Here is a 21,573-nt window from a genome sequence, read left to right on the forward strand (position 1 = left end):
GTCACTTCAAGGTTTTCTGTACTATGAACAAACCACCATGCTTTATAACCTGTTTTTCTACCTATCCAGTGAACATCAAGGTTTTGCTCCAAGCCCCGGAGATACTCAGCTATAATGCTGCTCAGGTCAAAGACAAGAGAAGGAGCAAGCTGGGGCAATATAATGCACAATGGGCATCAGGCCCTCTGGGGCACTGAGGGTAAGCATGTAAACCACAGCAAAGAGGAGCTGACACAGGAGAGGGTGACAAAGGACAGGGGGCTGAGCTGGCTTTCCTGACCCCCTGACCTCATAAGCAAATGATCGAGTAGTGGTGAGCTCACAGAGGTTATGAGCTCTGTAGAACTAACTACCCATGAGATCATTGCTCCCAATGTTGGCAGTGGGAACTGGCTCGGTGGAGCTGTTCTGCTGTCTTGCCTGGGTTTATCCAGGTCTGCAGTCTTCAGGCAGCTCAGCTCACACAGAGTTCCTCTCTTCATGGACTTGGGAACCCAGGTGGGAAGTCACAAGCATGTGGGCTTATTGGCTTCTGCTTGTATCAAGTTTACTGATGCAAGTTATTTGTCAACCCCAGAGCACTGTTTCAGGAAACTACACAAGAGCTGGGTCCCAGGAAGTGTGTTTCACAGGGACATTATTGCATCACTCTGTCATGGCTTTTCCTTCTGAATTTTCCCGGATTTGACCTATGTATTGCTGAAGAGCTCCCCCTCTGCCTGTCCCTTCCTTCATAGACGAACCAAGCTCAGCCAGGGTCTTGGCAGGGTCATCTCTGCTAACAGCCAATGCCTCCAAACCTACCCAGGATGGTACCTGAACCCCAGTACAGACCACCTGGTCAGAGTCATGGAAAGCAGAGACTTGAGGCCAAGGTCACTCAGTCAGTTGCAACCCAGTTATCAGGAGAACAAAGGAAAACAAAAGGCTCTGGTTGCCATCATTTGGATCCGAGAATGTTCCGCAAAGGTCATGTTGAAGGCTCAGACCCTGCAGGTGGCACCTACTTGGAGGAAGCAGGTCACTGAGGGTGTGCTTTGAAAGACATACTCCCCCCTCTTACTCCCTCCCTCCTTCCCCTTCCTCACACTTCTGCAAAGCACAAGATGAGCAGTTTTCCTCCACCATGTGCTTCCACCATGATGTTCTTACTCACCATGGACCTAGAAGACACACAGCCAGGTGGCCATGGACTTCAACTCCTGAAACTGTGAGCCAAAAGTAAATCCTTCCTCCTTTAAATTGACTGCCTCGGCAGTTTTTACAAATAAACAAAAATGCCAATACAACATACAGGAATCTATGGGACACAATGAAACTATATGAAGAAATATTCCACATCACTGGTCATTCGAGAGATGCAGATGAAAACAACACTGAGATTCCACCTCACCCCACAAAGAATGGCTGCTATCAAGAAATCACACAATAACAAATGTTGGCGGGGTTGTGGGGAGAAAGGTAAATAAAAGAACTCTTTTATTTACATATCTCCATTGTTGGTGGGAGTGCAGACTGGTGCAACCACTATGGAAATCAATATGGAGATACCTCAAAGAACTAGGACTAGAGGTTCCATTTGACCCAGCCATCCCTCCGTTGGGTATCTTTCCAAAAGAAGTGAAAGAATCATACCACAGTGATATATGCGCACCCGTGTTTATAGCGGCACAGTTTGTAATAGCTAAAACTTGGGAACAGCCCATCTGCCCATCAATTGGAAACTGGATAAGGAAGATGTGGTTTTTCTACAAAATGGAATACTACTCAGGCATAAAGAATGAGAAAGTAGATTCATTCATAGTTAAATGGGTACATTTTGAGGATATACTTCTTAGTGAAATAAATAAGGCACACATATGCAAATACCAAATAGTATCTCTGGTGTGAAAAACTAAATAGTACTCAAGATCCTAATGGGACACTTAGCAAATAGGAAGAAAAGGACCAAAGGTGTAGGGACACTGAGAAGGACAGGGAAGGGGGAGCAAGGGAAAAGGAAAAAAAAATATGAGAAAATGTAAAAATGGAATTAAAGTGTTTGAAGCGGGGAGGGGAGGGGAGGGTGAAGGGAGGGTGGGGCACCAGGAAAAAATGAGAACCAAGGCCTGTCATGTAAAGGTACAAGATCCCAGTGATGAATGTCACTGTCTACTGTACTGTCTACCTAGAATGTACCAATAAATTTAAAAATGTTTAAATAAATACATAAAAATTGACTTTCTCAGGTGTTTTATTAGAGTAAATGAAGGCTAACACAGATCCTCCAGGATCTGGAAAGCACTTGTGAGAAACAAGAGGTAAATGAGGTGGCCTTGAGGTCCCACTCAATTCCAGAAGGGACAATAAGACCCAGTATGCTCATATCCCAACAAGATCCAAAACATCTCCCCCACAAATCAGCTACCTAGACACATTCTTCTGAAATGCATAGAATCTTGGTGAGCACCTAGGAAGGTGACTTGTCTGATCTCTCACTTTTCTGATGAATAAACTGAGACCTGAGGTGGTTAAGTGACCAAAAAAAAAAAAAATTAGTAGGAGAAAAACCACAGATCCAAAACATCTCCCCGACAAATCAGCTACCTAGACACATTCTTCCAAAATGCATAGAATCTTGGTGAGCACCTAGGAAGGTGACTTGTCTGATCTCTCACTTTTCCGATGAATAAACTGAGACCTGAGGTGGTTAAGTGACCAAAAAAAAAAAAAATAGTAGGTGAAAAACCATGACAGGGCATAACAAAATGATAAGGATACATAGAATCTTAATCTGGCCTTCATGTTAAACATTTGCCACCCTTAAACAAGTGTGATACCTGAGGGTTTTACTCCCATATCTGATTAAGTATAAAAAAGAAATACCTCTGTTATTGTCATTTAATTCAATAATTTAAAAAGACATGAAAATTTATATAATCTTACTTAAAATAACTTTTATTCTTGGAACTCGTTTCACCATAACTTTTCACTCAAAAGAGTCAGAGCTAAATCACAAAGCTCCATTAATCAGAATCACTTTTCTGCTTATGTTCATTTTTAAAAATACTATTTTTAGAGCAGTTTTAGGTTCCCAGCAAGCACATTATACTCTCCAGATGTAACTGTTTTATGAAAGCCTCAAAACATGACCACTCTGTAACCATTATAGTGAAAATGCCAAGATGCTGAGATCCAAGTAGTTTCAATAAATCCTATATTATTTCCTTGAGAGGTCAGGGGTAGGTATAATTGCAAAACACAGGAGATGTGATCACTGGTCTAATTTACTGGAAAAAAAAAACAAGATTTATCCTTCATTCACAGGGCCTCATGAAGTCAAGACCTGTCTAAGGCAGGGCTTCACCATTTAATGCTCCTGACCCTGGGATCAGAGAATGTTTGGCTTGGGAGTGCTACCCTGTGCGCTGCAGGAGGTTGAGCAGCGTCTCTGGTCTCTCCCCACTGGACACCAGCAGCGCATCCATGCCTCCATTCCCACCATCCCAGTGATGGCCATGAAAAATGTCCAGACTTTTCCAAACATCTCTTGAGAGGGGAGCAAAAGTTAAGGAATTGAAAAACCACTGCTCTAAAGAAATAAAGCTCAATCAGAGGATAAAATATATTTAACATACTCTACTTCTGCTTTCTTCCCCTCTCTATAATACGTTGCAGCAATAACTAGAGCTCTACTTGCTGGTGACTTCTACACACCAGCTGCATGTCCACCTTATCTCTTGATCCTCATAACAATTTTCTAACTTGGGTAATATATCATGAATAAGATCTCTGATAAGAAGTCAAAACTGAACAAGAGAAGGGTGGCCTATTATAGACCCAAGGAAATAGTGGCTAAAGTTGGGCAAAGTGTTGCTCCATCAGACCCCTGAGGGGAACAAGGCAAATGTTACATGTCAAAATTAATATTGAATTCAAGTTTTATATATTCCTTTAACACCCAGATTACCTATTTTCTTCAATAGTCAACATAGTATTCTTTGTTGACTTTATAAACACTGAGACCTAACAACAGCAAAGTCAGCTAGGCTTTTAGCTAATAAGAATGAACTCTGAACTCTTATTTACATAAAAATGGGCCAAGTCCCTAAATTACTGGTTTCAACTAATATTTCTATTACAAACTCAGACTCTTGGGGGCTTTAGGCATTTATCTCCTTCAAAGAAAATGGAGGAACTTATATTGCTCAGGACTTCCCAAGTGGCGCTAGATAATGCACTAGAAATAGCACATGTCATCTTTAGCTACTCACTTCAGACCTCAAGTTTTCTGAGATGGCAACTGAGGCTCATATAGTTAGATTTAAACTCAGTTCTGTGTAATGACTAGAAAGTACTTTTGGCTTCTTAGCATTTTTCCCAGAGTTCTGGACCACACAGCAAGTGAAAATGCATCCAACTAAATAAGAGGGAAATTTCAGCTCCATGTGGTACAGTAGACCCTCGATTACAACTGGCCTGAGAGATGAACAACTTGGGTTAATTAGGTTAATGGAAGATTCATCTGCCTCTTGTTATCTACAGCACATGCCCAGGTAAACGTCCAGATCTCAGCCATATTGACTTACAACCAACTTGAATCACAAACAGCCCTCAGGAACCGATCGAGTTCATAAGTCAAGGGTCCACTATGTTTGAGGATATCTTCTGTGGGGCGCTACAGGTAAGACATGTGTGTCCAGAAATACCTTATAGGTGATATTTTCATTAGAAATAAAATAGGCTGGGGGGGGAGTTTGAAGAGCATAACTCAATGAGCAAGACAAATATGTCTTCATGAAGAAGTAGGGCTATAGAGGAGGCAGGAGGGAGGAACTGAGTTTGGGAAGTAGCTTTCCCAATCCGGCATATCTTCCTGTGAGGAAGGTCACGCTGAGATCCAAGTAGTTTCAATAAATCCTATATTATTTCCTTGAGAGGTCAGGGGTAGGTACAATTGCAAAACACAGGAGATGTGATCACTGGTCTAATTTACTGGAAAAAAAAAACAAGATTTATCCTTCATTCACAGGGCCTCATGAAGTCAAGACCTGTCTAAGGCAGGGCTTCACCATTTAATGCTCCTGACCCTGGGATCAGAGAATGTTTGGCTTGGGAGTGCTACCCTGTGCGCTGCAGGAGGTTGAGCAGCATCTCTGGTCTCTCCCCACTGGACACCAGCAGCGCATCCATGCCTCCATTCCCACCATCCCAGTGATGGCCATGAAAAATGTCCAGACTTTTCCAAACATCTCTTGAGAGGGGAGCAAAAGTTAAGGAATTGAAAAACCACTGCTCTAAAGAAATAAAGCTCAATCAGAGGATAAAATATATTTAACATACTCTACTTCTGCTTTCTTCCCCTCTCTATAATACGTTGCAGCAATAACTAGAGCTCTACTTGCTGGTGACTTCTACACACCAGCTGCATGTCCACCTTATCTCTTGATCCTCATAACAATTTTCTAACTTGGGTAATATATCATGAATAAGATCTCTGATAAGAAGTCAAAACTGAACAAGAGAAGGGTGGCCTATTATAGACCCAAGGAAATAGTGGCTAAAGTTGGGCAAAGTGTTGCTCCATCAGACCCCTGAGGGGAACAAGGCAAATGTTACATGTCAAAATTAATATTGAATTCAAGTTTTATATATTCCTTTAACACCCAGATTACCTATTTTCTTCAATAGTCAACATAGTATTCTTTGTTGACTTTATAAACACTGAGACCTAACAACAGCAAAGTCAGCTAGGCTTTTAGCTAATAAGAATGAACTCTGAACTCTTATTTACATAAAAATGGGCCAAGTCCCTAAATTACTGGTTTCAACTAATATTTCTATTACAAACTCAGACTCTTGGGGGCTTTAGGCATTTATCTCCTTCAAAGAAAATGGAGGAACTTATATTGCTCAGGACTTCCCAAGTGGCGCTAGATAATGCACTAGAAATAGCACATGTCATCTTTAGCTACTCACTTCAGACCTCAAGTTTTCTGAGATGGCAACTGAGGCTCATATAGTTAGATTTAAACTCAGTTCTGTGTAATGACTAGAAAGTACTTTTGGCTTCTTAGCATTTTTCCCAGAGTTCTGGACCACACAGCAAGTGAAAATGCATCCAACTAAATAAGAGGGAAATTTCAGCTCCATGTGGTACAGTAGACCCTCGATTACAACTGGCCTGAGAGATGAACAACTTGGGTTAATTAGGTTAATGGAAGATTCATCTGCCTCTTGTTATCTACAGCACATGCCCAGGTAAACGTCCAGATCTCAGCCATATTGACTTACAACCAACTTGAATCACAAACAGCCCTCAGGAACCGATCGAGTTCATAAGTCAAGGGTCCACTATGTTTGAGGATATCTTCTGTGGGGCGCTACAGGTAAGACATGTGTGTCCAGAAATACCTTATAGGTGATATTTTCATTAGAAATAAAATAGGCTGGGGGGGGAGTTTGAAGAGCATAACTCAATGAGCAAGACAAATATGTCTTCATGAAGAAGTAGGGCTATAGAGGAGGCAGGAGGGAGGAACTGAGTTTGGGAAGTAGCTTTCCCAATCCGGCATATCTTCCTGTGAGGAAGGTCTCACTTGTGGATAGAGAGGATTTCACTGAAGCTGCTTTCTCAAGAGTTGAAATGGTGCTTTCCTCCCTCTGGCTACCTCCCTGGTGAACAGTGTAAGTCAACCGGTTGTTCACGTGTCCACAATGGCTACGCACCCCCCACACACATCACACCACTGTGTACAAGGCACCTTGGAGGCAAGCAAAGCAAAGAGTCAATGCCAGCTGAGCTTCCCTGAGCCCCCTGGACTGTGAGAGTGAGAGAGCACACTCTGTGAACAAGTCACTCCCCGAATCCATGGCCATCCGCCGTCGCCCCTGGGAACCTACATCACATGCCATTTAGATTTCCTCCACTGCATGTGGCCTGGAGGCTCGGTGGTACCCAAGAATGACCGGGTCCTTTCTGTGAAGCCAGGTTGTGCTTTGCAGAACTACAGCCCCGTATCTCAGGAAAGCAGAACGTATGGCCTCGACACAGACTGTCCTCTGCTAAGGGGACAGCAGCGATAGGAGCAGAAGGCAGGCCCATCTGCTGAAACTTCCTCCAGCTAAGGCCTGTTAGCCCCTCGATCGGCTTCACCCACCTGCCTGGTGCCCAGGTCACCATAGAGGCCTCCATCGACAGGGAAGCATCGATTCCAATCGTGAACCTGGGGAGAAAAAATTTCCCCTCACACCAAAACAGATCTAGCACAGTATGTGCCAAATGCATACACCAAAGCAGAATACCACACTCGCAAGCATTGTGGGCGGGGAAGGTAAGTAGGTGCCAAACTTCGGATGAAGCACTTCTAAGACCCCCCTCTCAGACCTAGGGGAGGGGCGGGCCAGCGCAGGGTAAGGGTTAGACATGTACTTGTTCGGGGGGTTTGGAGTATTTCTGGGAGACTTCGGAATCCCCATGAGTGAACTTTGACTTGGAGTCCACGCTGGGTAAGACAGGGCTGGGGAGCAGAGGCTCTCCTGGGGGCCAGGCGGAGAGTCTGTCTCTTCTGTTTGTGGGGTGTCGATGTCTAGTTAATCTTTCCAGATTCACACCCAGAAAGAGGGCCCAACTCCACTTGGCCTCTTGGTCTGAAGTCTAAAGCTCCCAAATTAAAGATGCAGGAGAAAAAGGAGTCAAAACTGAAAACGCAGACCAGGCAAATCACAACTGAAGACCCTTTTATTTCTTCCCAGAAGCTGCTTCTGATAACAATGGATTCCAAACAGTGAAGAAAGAAATCAGTAGCTCAACTCCAGTCTTCACAGGGGTTTTATTTCAAGCCCATGACAATTGCAGTGTTTGTTTGTTTTGTTGTTGTTTTTGTCTCATTTTTGCTTGTGCTTTTGAGGAGGGAGGAAGAATTTTATAGATAGCAAAAAGAAAAAGACTCAGGACTGCACTTTTTAAATTTTTATAAGAGATGCAGCAGAAAGACAGACAACTTCTGGAGACAATGCCTTTTGGGACTGTCTAGATTCCAGCAGGGAAGTGTGCACGCTGTGGCCCCACAGGACACCACGGGAACCATGGAAGGTTTCCAATTCAGCTTGCAGCTGCAGACAACTGGGAAGGCAGGCAGCAATGTGCCATTGTGAGCAGAAGGCCGCTCTGACACACACATGCATGCACGCATGAACACACCAGTGCAGGTGTGAAGGCAATAGGCAGCAAGCCGCTCTTAAAGCCCTGCTCAGGAAATGCCCTCCTGACCTGAAGGTGTTTCTAATTACAGCATCTAATTACCAAGTCTTTTCTGCATTTAATTACCACAAACAAAATCACAAAAAGAACAATTAACAAGTAACGCTATCTTAACAATTGAGCCTAGGAATAGAGAAGAGAGAAGGAGCAAAAAAGGGAAGGAAGAGAAAGGAGGAAACTTTAAGTACCTGTTAAGAGCACGGGTACTGTTATGTCAGGGTCTCTGTCTCTCAGTCTTCCTGAAAATATTCACTGGTGAAATCTCAGGACCCTGAGTTGACCAAAAGCGCCAACTCAAACCTGGGAAAGCAGATGGCCAGTGAATGCCCAAGCAGGAAGAGTGACTTATATATTGTTCACCCAAATCTCTCCAGCTGTCTCCACAAGCTAGCCCTCCCAGATGCTAGCAATGCATGAGCCACCGGCCAGTAATGTCTGTCTTTTCAGTTTTGTCCAAATCCCCAGGAGGTCCTTTGAAGAAGTTACGATTTTGGCAAAAGTTAGAAACTAGTATGCTGACTTCATAGACGAAAACTTGGCTTAATCTAAAATAACTATACTAAAATTTCTGTAGTCCAGTGTTGGCACATGACACAACGTCCAAAAACAATGTCCACAACTATTGTTATGGGCTGAACTGTACCCTTTCCCCTTCGTAGGTTGAAGGCTTAATCCCCAATGCTTCAGAAGGTGAACTTATTTGGAAATAGTCATCGATTGCAAATGTAATTAGCTGAGTGCTGTGCTGGTTAGGGTGAGATCCAATATCTATCATCAAAGTCCTTACAAAGGGGGAATTTGGACACATACAAACACACAGAACACCACGGGCGGATGAAGGCAGAGATCAAGTGATGCTCAAACCAAAGAAGGCCAAGGGTCACCAGCAAACTAGCAGGGGGAAGAGAGAGGCGCCGAACAGTCGCTTCCTCACAGCTGTCTGCAGAACCAGTCCTGCTGACCCTCCTCGACTATGACCTTGACCTCGAGCCTCCAAAACTGAGACAATAAATGCCTCTGTCTTGGGGCACATACCCTCACTAATCCCACCTCCTGATGCGCCTACCCCCGGCCCCCGTGCCACTTGCCACCCAACTTGCCCCTGCTCAAATGCCCGTGCCCTACAGTGAGCTTCGTTCACCATAGACAATGATGACCGGAGCGATAGGAAAAGCAGTAAGAATAATAATATCATCCGGGTGAGCATTCTGTATATGCCGACCATTGTGGGAGGCGCAAGAAAAATAAAACACAATTTCTACTCACCAAAGCACCAGCTCTCAATCCTGGCCTCACACAGCCATCATCCGGCAAAGCTCCAGATGGAGCCGCCGCGTCCCACTGACCCCCAGGCACTGGGACCTAATTGGTCTGGAGTGCGGCTTGGTTTTAGAAACCAGAAAAAAAAAATGGCCAGGTGAGTCTAATGAACAGGCAGTTTTGTTCACTTCCATCCTAAAGCACTGATTGTCTGCAAATTGGAATCACCTGGAGAGCTTTCAGGGCCTCCAATCCCTGGGTCCCAACCCTACAGATTTGATTTAATTGGTCTGGGTACGGCCAGGATTTTTTAATGCTCCCTAAGTGATTGTAATGTGCAGACAAGGTCAAGAACCACTGCCTCAGAGGAAAATCGAATGGGCTCCAGTGACCCAGAGACCTTGTTAATGTGCAGATTCCTATTCACTAGGTCTGGGAAAGGGCCTGAGAGGCTCCCTGTCTGGGGGAGGCCCGAAGCGCTAATGCTGCATGTCTTACAGCCACAATTGGCCTCCTGATCTCGAGATCAGCAAGTCCTTAAAGGGCGAGCACAAGACCTTCTGGGGAAAATTATGCGGTCCCACACTAGGAGATGGCAAAGCGGACAGGGATGGGGAGTGGGTTGAGGAGGCTCTCAGCAGTTATTCAGTGGGTCCTGGGTTTTGATATGGCTCTGGGGGTAAGAAAGGGAAGAACACCATTGCCAGCCTGGTGGCCTCGGTCCCCCTGGGCCATCAGGACATCCCAAGGGATACCAAAACCTGGCTTAACTCATGGTCTGCTTAATTTCTCCCTAGCAGCATCTCACAACATCCAGATCAAACACCCTCTTGTTAATTACCTTCCCTGACAACTCAGAGACAAAAATCAGCCATGCCTCCCTTGCTTTCTGTTTCTCTTCCTCTAACACAGGGGCAAACCCCCCACCAGCAGGGCCAGCTCAGCCTGGTGTGCCCCTGGGTGGGAATGGGGAGAGACAGCAGCTCCCCGGTCACGCACCCTGGGGGCCTCGGGGGAACGTGGGCCAGTGTTGCCAAGTTTGTCACCTTTCCAAGAGAGGCTGGAAATCCAGAATTTCATATGAAAACTCTAGGATTTTTAGGTGTGGGCAAGTAATTTCGAAATATCCTGTGGGCCAAATGGAAGAGAATCTCCCCAGGGGAGGGAGAGAGGTTAGTGCTGGCCTCCCTACTCTGTACCAGGCCACTTAGATTGACTGAGTCAAATATCTGCAAGCGATGACCAGGCAGAGTAATAAGTGGTTGACTGGCTGTTGAACAGGACTTGCACACTCTGCAGTAGCACCAGGAAGGCAGAGCGGGCCATAGAACCTGCACACAGGGCCAGGGCACCCAGGCAACGTGTTGGGAAGGTGAAGGGGAGCAGCACCGGCGTAGCTCAGGGGACAGGCAGGGGAGAGGCGGCTCTGTCCCACGTTCAGGCTGCCCTGACCACACCTGGACCACAGCCAGGAGAACCGGGAGAGGCTGGCACTGAGCGAACAGCTGGCGGGACCCCCGCTAGCTGCAGCCCCCTCCGATGCCTGCAAGCTGAGCTGGCCCCCAGGTCCTGCCACATGCCTGTGGCCAGGGCGGGCTGGACTCCGCACAAGGCCGTGTGCCCACTGGAATCTTGTGTATTCTGCGGGCACTGAGTGCACAGGCAGGGCTGCTCTGTACTGTGCAAACACACACACTTCGCCGGGAAAGCCGGCGGGGAACAGGACGGCGCTCCCAGTGAGCTCTGTGGGTCAGCAGCGCCACTGGGCTCTGGCCTTGGACCAAACCTCTCAGGATCGTGAGTAGGAAGATTCCTTCTCCCGTGTCCAGCTGTAGTTTTCCATGAACCAGACAGACTTTTTTTTTTTTTTTTTTTTTTTTAGGAAAACACATTTTCTGTGGTTTACCCAGTTCAAGAAAATCAAAGAAGACAAATTTTGGTGAACTTGGGAGACCAGGCTAACAGTCCGTGTAACTATGCTCCATTTCAGTTCAACGTTTACCAAGAATCTATTCCATGCCAGGCACCAGGCACTGTGTTCTCCCTGATGTAGAAGCTTCTGTGGCCATTTCACTTACATCCTGAGTCCCCTCTGTTCCTTGCCTTCCAGCTATGGGACTCCAGAGGGCCAAGTGCACAGTGGCTTAGTGTACAGAGACAGGCTGCCTGGAGTCCATCTTGGCTTGACCATTTTTAGGTAGTCAGTTTCCTTATCTGTAAAATGGGTACATGCTACATAAAGTTGCACTGAGAACAAGTGAGGTATCCTGGTACAAACAGCCCAGGATACTCAGAGCCTCAGGAAGTTCCATCCCTTATCAAGGGAGCCTCAGTTCCTAGTTTCATATCTATCTCCTGGGTTTCCCTTAGCCAAATGAGCAGAGGAAATTTCTGTTTTGTACAAAATAGGATTGCTCTCATCCTTATCTCCACAAAAAAGCAGCCTGCTCCCAGTTAAACTGTCCCAGCTACCAGTGATCATGACACTGCCTCAATGGCCATTACTTTCAATAATGTACTGGATCCATTGAAAGTATTTCTAACTACAAATGTTCTAGCTCCATTAGGAACTAAATTAAATGCAGGCGAGTAATTATATATGCTCCACATAATATATTCAGAAACAGAGTGGAGTAGTTCAGTGCACCCTGCAAAGGGCTTCTCAACCCACGGGGTTCTGCAGGATGGGACTTCCTCCCTTATTGGCCAACGACATTGTCAGCCTCAGCAAGCCCAGGGGCTGGGCGGACACAGTCGATCAGTTCATCATTCTCAGACGCTGTGACTAACGTCTCTCTCCACTTCCGACTCACACCTGAGGAACACTCGTTCATTCTCTTACCTGCTTCCCCGACAAGCAGCCTCCACACACACATGCGCGCGTGCCCCTTCCACCCTCACTGCCTCACTGCCTGCCACCGCAGCGGGAGAAAGGAAGACGGTGGGTGAGGTGTAATCAGGTTTATAGACCTCTGGGTAGGAGGTGTGTGTGGTGGTGCTTTTGCGGGGCAGAGGATATTTGTTATTTTGTGGCTGGGAGAAGACTTATAAGTAACAAGAAAATTCTGTCAGGACAAACTTGTAGGGTTTATGAGGAGGTCGTTTAAAACAACCTTGAGATGGAATTGAGCTTTAAAATGGGAGCACAGTTAGTAACCTCTCCAAAGTCAGACTCCTATGTTGATGTGTCATTTGTTTTACTTTTATTTTTTGTTACACTTAATCTTTTTCATTTCCATGGGCACATTTTGGGGTACACACTGTTCACATTCCCGTGTGGCACTGGTACATGCACACAACACATCTCAATTTGCTTTTTCAGCCCCTCCCCTCCCTCCATCTCTTGATGCCCTTCCCATTTGCAAAAGATCTCACTCCTTCCTGTTATCTATATATTTATTTTTAAATTTGGAAATAGAACATTTGATAAAAATCACAGGTTGATGGAGTGATTTCACCTATCTCGCTTTTCATTGCTTTTAAATAAATATTGAGTCTGAAGGCCAGAGATTTGGAAAGAGAACCGTATGCATTTGGTGTTTCAGCCTCATTTGGCAGAGTAGGAAATAGGCATTACAGAAATTTGTAGCCAAGGACACTGACTACAAAATGGCTGAACAGCCTCACACCAGGGCCGCCTCTACCCGAGGGTGGCAGAACATTCTGGAAAAAGGTCCAGTCAGGGCTGACCTTCATATCTATACTCTATGTCACTACATTTAAAGATTAAGTCAGATCCTAAATTTTAACTCAACCTGGACCCCTTCCTGTCAGGGATGCTATTGAATTTTGCTCTAGAAGTCGGCCTCTTCCCCTCTGTCAGGATTTCTTGTGTTGGTGATAACCAGCAACATCTTAGAAAGTAAAGTATCTTCCCTTATTTCCACCACTATCTGCCTGGCCCAGCAGCTTCACAGAAGGCAGAATTAGAGAAATTGATGGCGGGAGGGCCCAGAGGAGGCTGGGTTAGCACACAAATTCAGGTTTGCACCCCGGAAGTCACTCTTCGGCTCCCAGCATTGTTACGAGCAAGGTCTGTAAAGGTCACCAGTGCTGTCCTTGAACAAGGCAGGCAGTGCTTGGAATAACAGCCTGAGTCCTCTGCCCATGGAGGGTTCCAGAACACGATATCCACGCGAACTCTCAGACTATAGTGTGGAAACCTCGATTCCCCACATGGGTCATACACAGAAGATGTGGGGTAGTACACATGGAAACTAGGTTTTGATAGCTACTCGTGTGTTCTTCTCATTTAACAACTTAACTGCTTAACCACTGTTCTCACATGACGGCGGTACGCTGTTCGAAATTATGACCCACCACATTGTGACCTGTCATTTTTTGGAACAGCACTACACAACTTGTTGATAGATCCTTAATACCTTTCTTTGTATAGTATACCTTGTTTCTGTAGGACTGTAATATTTGCTGATTATTCTTTACAGCAGTACTATAGTTTTATGTTCTGTTGTACATCATAGTGCTGCGTTTAAGAGTTACACAGATAAAAGCAAAGCATCAAGTTGGAGTTTCCTTTACCATCTCTTTGTTCTTATTATTGTAATGTACGTATTATATACTATTCCTCAGTTAGCAACCAATTCACTTAACGACCTAGTTGCTAGAAGGAAACTTGATCATTAAACAAGGAGTGTCTGTATTTTAATGCATTTTTGCTGTTCATAACCCTGGTAACCCATGATTTCATGGATATTCATGGGTGTTGCTTAGGATAGGGCTAATTTTATAGATCTATATCTGTACCATGTGCTGTGCTAACAATTGACTGGTTCCCTGTCCCAAATTAGCTGCGGTTCAGGGTATGGAAAAGGGAAAGAAACATTTCAAAGGTGTCTTCACATGATGGTGATAGAGTTTTCACCTTACAGTGGGGTTGTCCTGATTAACCACTGTGAGTTGAAAATGTCCTAAGACAAAAATGCATTTAATACATCTAACCTCCTGAGCACCAGCCTGGCCACAGTTACCTTGAATGCTTCTTCTCAAGATTTCATAGAGGGCTGGGGCTGCCCCCGCCACAGCCCAGCATCACAAGAGTGTCTCCTAAAGCATGGTACCAGCCAGGGGAGAGGTTAAAATTCAGAATTTTGAAGTACGATTTCCACCGAGGGAATGTTGCTTTACCACCACCATAAAGTCAATAAAAATCAGAACACAACCTACTGTAAGTCAGGGACCATCTGCAAAGGAAACAGGTGAAGAACAAGTGTTCTGAAGTCGAGGTGCCTCAGCGGGCCATGCTGGTCCTTGCTTCTCCTAGCTGTGTGCTAAGATAGTAAGCCACTGACATTTACCGGGTCCGCTGTTTTTGCAAATACCATTATCCTCACAAACCCAAGAGGCCAAGCCACAGGAAAGAATTCTCTCTCTTTTCTGGGAACTTAGTCATTTCAAAAGGTACAAACTTCTCAAAACTAAAGGCATTATTTAGTAACTTCACTATTGTTGCAGGGAATAAAATGACCACATGTTCAAGCCTGCACGACTTGAGAATGATATTACTGATTAAGATCATCAGGGTTATCAAACGTGTCACCTGTGGGCTTGGCATTTACCTGTTCCGGGAGGCCCAGGGCTGTCATATTGGCTCTGCTGCAGTGAATTGTTTTCTTCTACCAGGGAGTGAAGAGCTCACAGTCCTAGGAAAGTCAGGATTTCAGGGGGTGAGGTCGTCATCACGGCCATACAACCTGGAGCCAAAGACTGCTCTTGTCTACAAATAGTTATCTTGCTGTTTCATGCTAGAAAATGCTTCATGATGATTTCTCTGTATAATAATATATAAGCCTCTCTTCAAGAAAAAGAATGAAACCAAAATGCTGTATAACCTGCCTTTAAAATATCTAATCTTTCTGATTGCAGAAGCAGTATGTGCTTATTTTGGTAAACTTAGAAGATACCCAAAAAATCACAAAGCAAAATCATTTCAATCGCTCAGAGGCCAACAGGCCAGGCGGTGTGTACCCGGCCTGTGTGTGCACCTGTATCCGTCAGTGTGCGTTACCTTGTTACTTTCCTGCCCCAAATTGAAGTCATACATTCTTATTTTGTAACTCTCTGTGTTACACTTCACAAATTACAACTTTTCCCCTTTTTTTTATTACGCCTACATCGCTGTCAGACTCACCCTGCCAGCCCCCCACCAACGTGCACATTTTTTGGCTGAAAGTGGACGGAAAGAGACAGACAGACACAGAGTCAGAGAGACCGAGAGAGAACCCTCAGGGAACAGGAGCTTCCTCTCCCGTCCCTAAGGTGCAGCTAGGCCTACTCCAGCCTGGCGCGACCCTCCCAAGCCTGCCTCACAGCGGCCGCCCGCACGGGGCCAGATCCTCCCGGAGAACAGCGGCAGCCTCCCAGACTCCTCTCCTGAACTGCTCCCCTGCTCCCCAAAGCCTGCGCTCCCACACACACCGAAGCTTCCCCCCAGGCCGGTGCCTCTCAGCCTCTGCCACGCAGGCGTGGGTGCCAGAGCCCTCTGCCCTCCCGACCTCGCCGCGGCCAGCCCGTCACCGAGGCTGCTCAGATCTCCTTTCCGGGCACCTCTTGAAGTCATCGCCTCCCATTCCTCTCCATCGCCACCACCTCCCTTGTCTCTCACAAGGACTTTCTTTAAGTCTCCTCCTGTTTCACTCCATCCACTCCATCCACTCCACCCTCCTCCCATCCAGTCTACAAACTACGACAGGCAGAGAGATCCTTTGCATATTTTAAGTCATGCTGCTCCCGGCTCAAACTCTTCCAGTGCTTCCCATTGCTCCTGTACGTCCCGAATGATGCCCCCTCCCCAAGTTCATCTCATGAGAGGCTTTGTGCTGTCTGCAACCCAGCCATGCTCCTTTTCCTCATGCTCTTTCTGCTCACGATCACCACAGGACCTTTGCACAGACTGTTATCCCTGTTCAGAATTTTTCTCTCCACCCCCCAATGATCTAAGCATCACATCCTCAAGGAGCCCTTTGAACCCCTTACAGGACTGAACCCCACTATGGTAAGTTCTCAAATTACCTGTCACTCATAGTACATCATACCTGCACCCTGAAGACAGTTTATGTGTCTGAGGTCTATGCCCACCAGAATCTGAGTTCCTGAAGGGCAGGAATCGGATCTGACTGGCTCATATTTATATCCCCAGCACTTGGCCCGGTGCCTGCCACATGCTTCCACTTCATAAACATTTGAGAGTCGACGAGTAAATTAATAGTACGTTGAATGCAACAGATCTTGGATGAATTCAAAATCTGCTCCCTGAAACGTGGCTTCCACCCAAGCGTCCACCTGCAGGAGAGGCTCACCACCCGTCCAGTGGACTCGGCAGACGTGCTCTGTTATGGGTTGGGTTTTGTCTACTCAAAAAAAAGATACATTGATGTCCTAACTCCCAGCACTCTGAAGTTAAGAGGAGCTCACATGGGAGCGGGTAGGCTGATCCAATACGGAAGGGGTCTGTATGGAAAGAGGGCAGATTTGAACACAGACCCATGCAACAGGGGAAACAGCATGTGAATGTGAAGGCAGAGATGGTTGATGTTTCAACAAGCTAAGGAAACCCAAAATTGCCATCAAAGCACTAGAAACTAGGGGAGGGGCAGGGAGCCAATTCTCCCTCACAGCCTTCGGGAGAAGCCAGTCCCACCCACACCAGGTCCAGAACTGTGAGAGAATAAATTTCAGGTGGTTTAAAACACCCGTTTGTGGTGTCGTGCTGTGGGAGCCTAGGAGGCTAACGCACAGTCCTTGACCGACCTGCCCTCTTCCGCCCACCTCCTACAGTACCCAGGCCCCCGCCACACCCCGCCAGTTTTAGCCCCTAAATCTCCTCCTGTCCATGCCCCTCACCATCTCCACCTCCTCCCTAGGCTGCGGGCCCTTCTCTCCCCAAGGCCTTCCCCTCTCTCGACACCACCCTGAGGGCCAGCTGGGCCTGCCTTCCCCTCTGGCCCCACACCCCGGCCTTCGTCCTGCACCCGCTGCCCCATCCCTTTCTTCTCCCCGGACGACCCACGCTTGTCCCCAAGCTGGGCCTTCACCGCGGCCCCGGCAGCTCCTCTGCCTCACCTGTCCCTTCCCTCACACCATCCAGTTGCCCTGTGTCCCCAGCTCGTTGTTCAGACCACAGTCTGAGGTCATCGATTTTAGAGAATTCTTCCCCCATCCCCAGGAGAGGCTACGCTGCCACCGACAGGCCCTGGCCCTACTCCATGGCCACACTCACCGTGATCTAACCACGGCCCTGGCCTTCACCAGGGCAGGGACCACATCTGTCTGAGTGGCCACTGATCTCCAAGACCCACTACGGGTCCAACAGGTGGCGGTAGAAGGCGCGAATAAAAATCATCCCTCTGCCAAAGAAGGCATAATGTACTGAGCCAGTCTTGTTTGCAGCCATTTAAGTGCTTTCTGTCATTTCACAGCACTGTGACAAATCACCCAGGAGATAAGACTTGGTGCAAATATCTGATTATTTTCCCGAGACAAATTATTGAAAGGAATTTATTGCTTAACCGTTCTGAAGCTCAGTCTGATTGGGTTTTTTTCTTTCAGGTGGGCAGGAACACACACGAGAGGAAAGGATGAAAGGAAGGTTAGAGGGAAGGAGGGAAAGAAAGGAGGGAAGGAGGGAAAGAAAGGAGGGAAGGAGGAAGGGGGGACGGAGAGAGGGAGGCAGGGACCCCAACCTGAGCTGACCAGGCTGTGACTCCCTGGCAGTGTCTCTCTGCCGATACTGCTGTCAGACCAGTTTCCTAGGCCGCTCTTTCTGTATCCCTGCCAAACCATCCCTGGGAACGGCCAAGTCAGAGGCTCCGAATCCCAAGTTTAAGACGAGAAAGACCCTCAGAGGCAGGGACGAGCCAGCCAAGGCTTTTTGTTCCCCTGTCCCTTTGTTCCACCAATTTCTCCCATCTCAAAGGCTTTTCAATAGCACCAAGAGTCTGACACTTTGCCCATCCTCTTTCTCACAGACGTCTCCAGCAAAAGACAAAGCCGGGTTGGCACCAAGGAGGGCCTGCAATAAAGGGGGACGGAGAACGAAGAAAGCACCCCTAGAATCTGGCTGAGCCCAGTATATTCAGCTGCTGCAGCAACTGAAAAGTTAAACAATGCAGAGGGGAGGGACGGCCATTTTCTTCACTCCATCCAGTTGTCATGGATACTGGGATTTTAAAAGTAAAAGGTTTTCTTTTGGCTTCGGAAACGGTGCCTTTTTCACTCACTTGGCCTGGATCCTTTCTCTGGGTTGGGAACCCTCTGCCCTGAGCCTTGCTGGAAGGAGTCTGGGGATGGGATTCTCTCTGTAACGGTGACCTTCTGCCCATCAACTCTGCCTCTGTTCCTGTGTAAAGGCAGATCTGGAGGCCTGAGCACCGCGGGAAATGTCCGTCCTCTGAAGTGTCCCCATAGGCAGGAAGGCGTCCTTCTATTCTCACAGAACACTCGAGTATGGGGTTAAGGTTTCAGGAGTGTCCCCTGCCGACCCTCTGCTCAGCTCTAAGGAGCCTCCGCTTGCAGGGCTTTCCCAGGCTCAGCTTCCTCCTCTGGCGTCCTCTCCCCACTTTTCAGTCTGCCACCAGGGCCTGGCAGTGTGTTGGTCAGCTCGGTGTGGTGAGATGGTCACCGGCTTCTGGAGCCAAGCAAGGGTCAAGGCTCAGCTCTGCCAACCACCAGAACGACCCTGGACAGGGAATTTAAGCTCTCCGAATCTTCTGCCCACACTGATAAATCACAGCACAGTACCGACCTCGTAGCATTGTTGAGAGTATTAAATGAGAAATGATCATCATCCTTTTTCGTCTAGCAGATGCTACAAAAGTAATTGTAGCTTTCCCTTCTTGTCAGTATTCCTCCCTCCCTCCACGTCTGCACACTCACACACACGCTCACACACTCACATACACACATGCAGGTATATACATCACACACTTCCTTGCGCTCTCCTGCACATTCCTTGGCACACACTTAACTCTCCATTTGGGACCTGAAATGGAAGATGCTGGGCTGTCTTATTTTAGTCCTTTCCAGCTGCTTGATATAAGCAACTCCATTCATCCATCCCACCAACAAGCATTTGCTGAGGCCCTGAGAAGTGCCACACACACAAGTCCTAGGGACTCCTGGGCAGTGGCCAGTGTTGGCTCCCATCTGCCTGGCTGCAGAGCTTCAGCCTTGCTCTGTCCTGGACACCCAGGGTGGCCCTGAAACCTCACTCTCTGGGCCTCTGTGTGCCTTCATTTCCTGATTCTTGGCCACACAGCCTGAAACCCCATCTGCACACACGGATGGCTTCTGTTTGGATGACCGGGGCAAGGACAGGCTCACACTGTTGTGCTGGCTGCATGCGTGTTTCCAGCAGGCCCCAGGCACTCCATCTCTTTGCCGGAGCCCTAGTAGGTCACACTGATACTGGCACCTTGCAAACATTTGGAACAGATGCTTATAAATCTTTACAGGAGATGATCTGACCTTCAAGGACTGTCGGTTTTTTCTGGTTGGGGCAGCATAAGATCCCCAAGGCTCTACTACAGCACAGCCCGTCCTTCACTGTGTAATGTCATCAGACAGGAAGTCAGCCCAGCAGACAGGAAGTTAACCTAATAGACAGGAAGTCAGCCCAGCCGGTGGCAGGAGGGCACTTGAGGGTCCCAGTACCACTCGCCAGGTCAGGTCTGAGCATCTGTCTCTTCAATGCTGCTTCCAACCCTGGCCCACCCTGTTCGATACAGCTGAGGAGATGGCACAAGGATAGCTCCACTACTCATCAAATGTGTGACTCAGAGTGTGTCAACCTCCCTATTATGGACACCCCTCGGCTCATGATGGGTGACATCTTAATAACCCTATCAAAAGTTGAAAAGATCTTCAAAAATGCATATAATATATGTAACCTATGGAACAGCCCAGCTTGGCCTAGCCTGCCTCACACACGCTAAGAACACTTAACTAGAGCCTGCAGCTGTACGAAATCATCTAACACAAACCCGATGATAAGGTGTTGATTGTCTCGTGTAATTTCTTAAATATTGTACTGAAAGCAAAAAACAGAGTGGTTGTGTAGATTCACTTTCAGACTGTCATGAAGTTGCAAAATTATAAATTAAACCATCATAATTTAGGAACTGTCTAGACTTGATTTCCTCACCTTTAAAATGGGAATACTAACATATTTACCCAAAGGCTTGATAGAGAGTCCAAATTCAGGAGAAGCACTTTTTCCAAGCAAGTATTTAGAGCTCATAAATAATGGCGTTGCTTTTTATTAGAATTACTATTATCAGCTCTATTCTGCTACGCAAAAATCATATACACGTATTTAAAGGAACTGAAATGAATCTAAGAAAACTGAAAGCTGTCAAATGTTTTAGAGTAGTGGGATGGGATATTTTTTACTTTTATTTTCATTTTAACATTGTTACAGTATTTCCAAAACATAAAAATTAAAACTATGAATGTGATAACAGGAGACTGATTTACAGGACACGTACAAACAGAATGTTTAACTTATAATTCTTCTATTTGTTTGCATAATATATGGGATTAGTTTCTCCTAAAAGAATAAGATCTCACTCGTGACAAAATCTGCTCCACGGTCAAAAAATGGCAGACCATGACCAAAGCACATGGTAAGCTCAACTACCGATGGTTATTTGCTTCACTTGTTCCGTATTGGTTTTACTAAAACAACAACAACAAACGCAACAATCAGATACAGAAGGCCTCTTACGCTCAGCACCAACAGGTCTACCCAATCCAGAGAAGACGATGGAAATCAAGATCCGAGAGGTACAGACCAGTGACCGGAAGGAAGTGGTCAATGAATCGATTCCAGGCAGGAAAGACACAGACAAAGCTTGCTGGCGTTCTTACCTTCTTCACAATGTCTTCGTCAGAAAAGGAAAAATACTGAAGAAGCCCGAGTCTGAATTAGGGAAATTCGTGGAGAAGACAGTAGCTCTGGGGATTGAGACAGAAGCTAAAGTTAAATGAACAGATGGATGTGAACTGCCGGTCCAAGAGTCTGTTGAAAATTCAATTTTTTTTTTTTTTTTTTTTTT

The 21,573-nt window shown here is 46.5% G+C and overlaps 1 pseudogene; it reads left to right on the plus strand.

The window, feature by feature from the left end:
• Positions 1-17,351: 17,351 nt before the first annotated feature.
• LOC117285181 overlaps positions 17,352-21,573 on the plus strand; it is a 4,619-nt pseudogene continuing 397 nt past the window's right edge.

Source organism: Fukomys damarensis, unplaced genomic scaffold, assembly GCF_012274545.1.
Source record: "Fukomys damarensis isolate Sample0158 unplaced genomic scaffold, DMR_v1.0_HiC HiC_scaffold_7, whole genome shotgun sequence".
Taxonomy (NCBI): domain Eukaryota; kingdom Metazoa; phylum Chordata; class Mammalia; order Rodentia; family Bathyergidae; genus Fukomys; species Fukomys damarensis.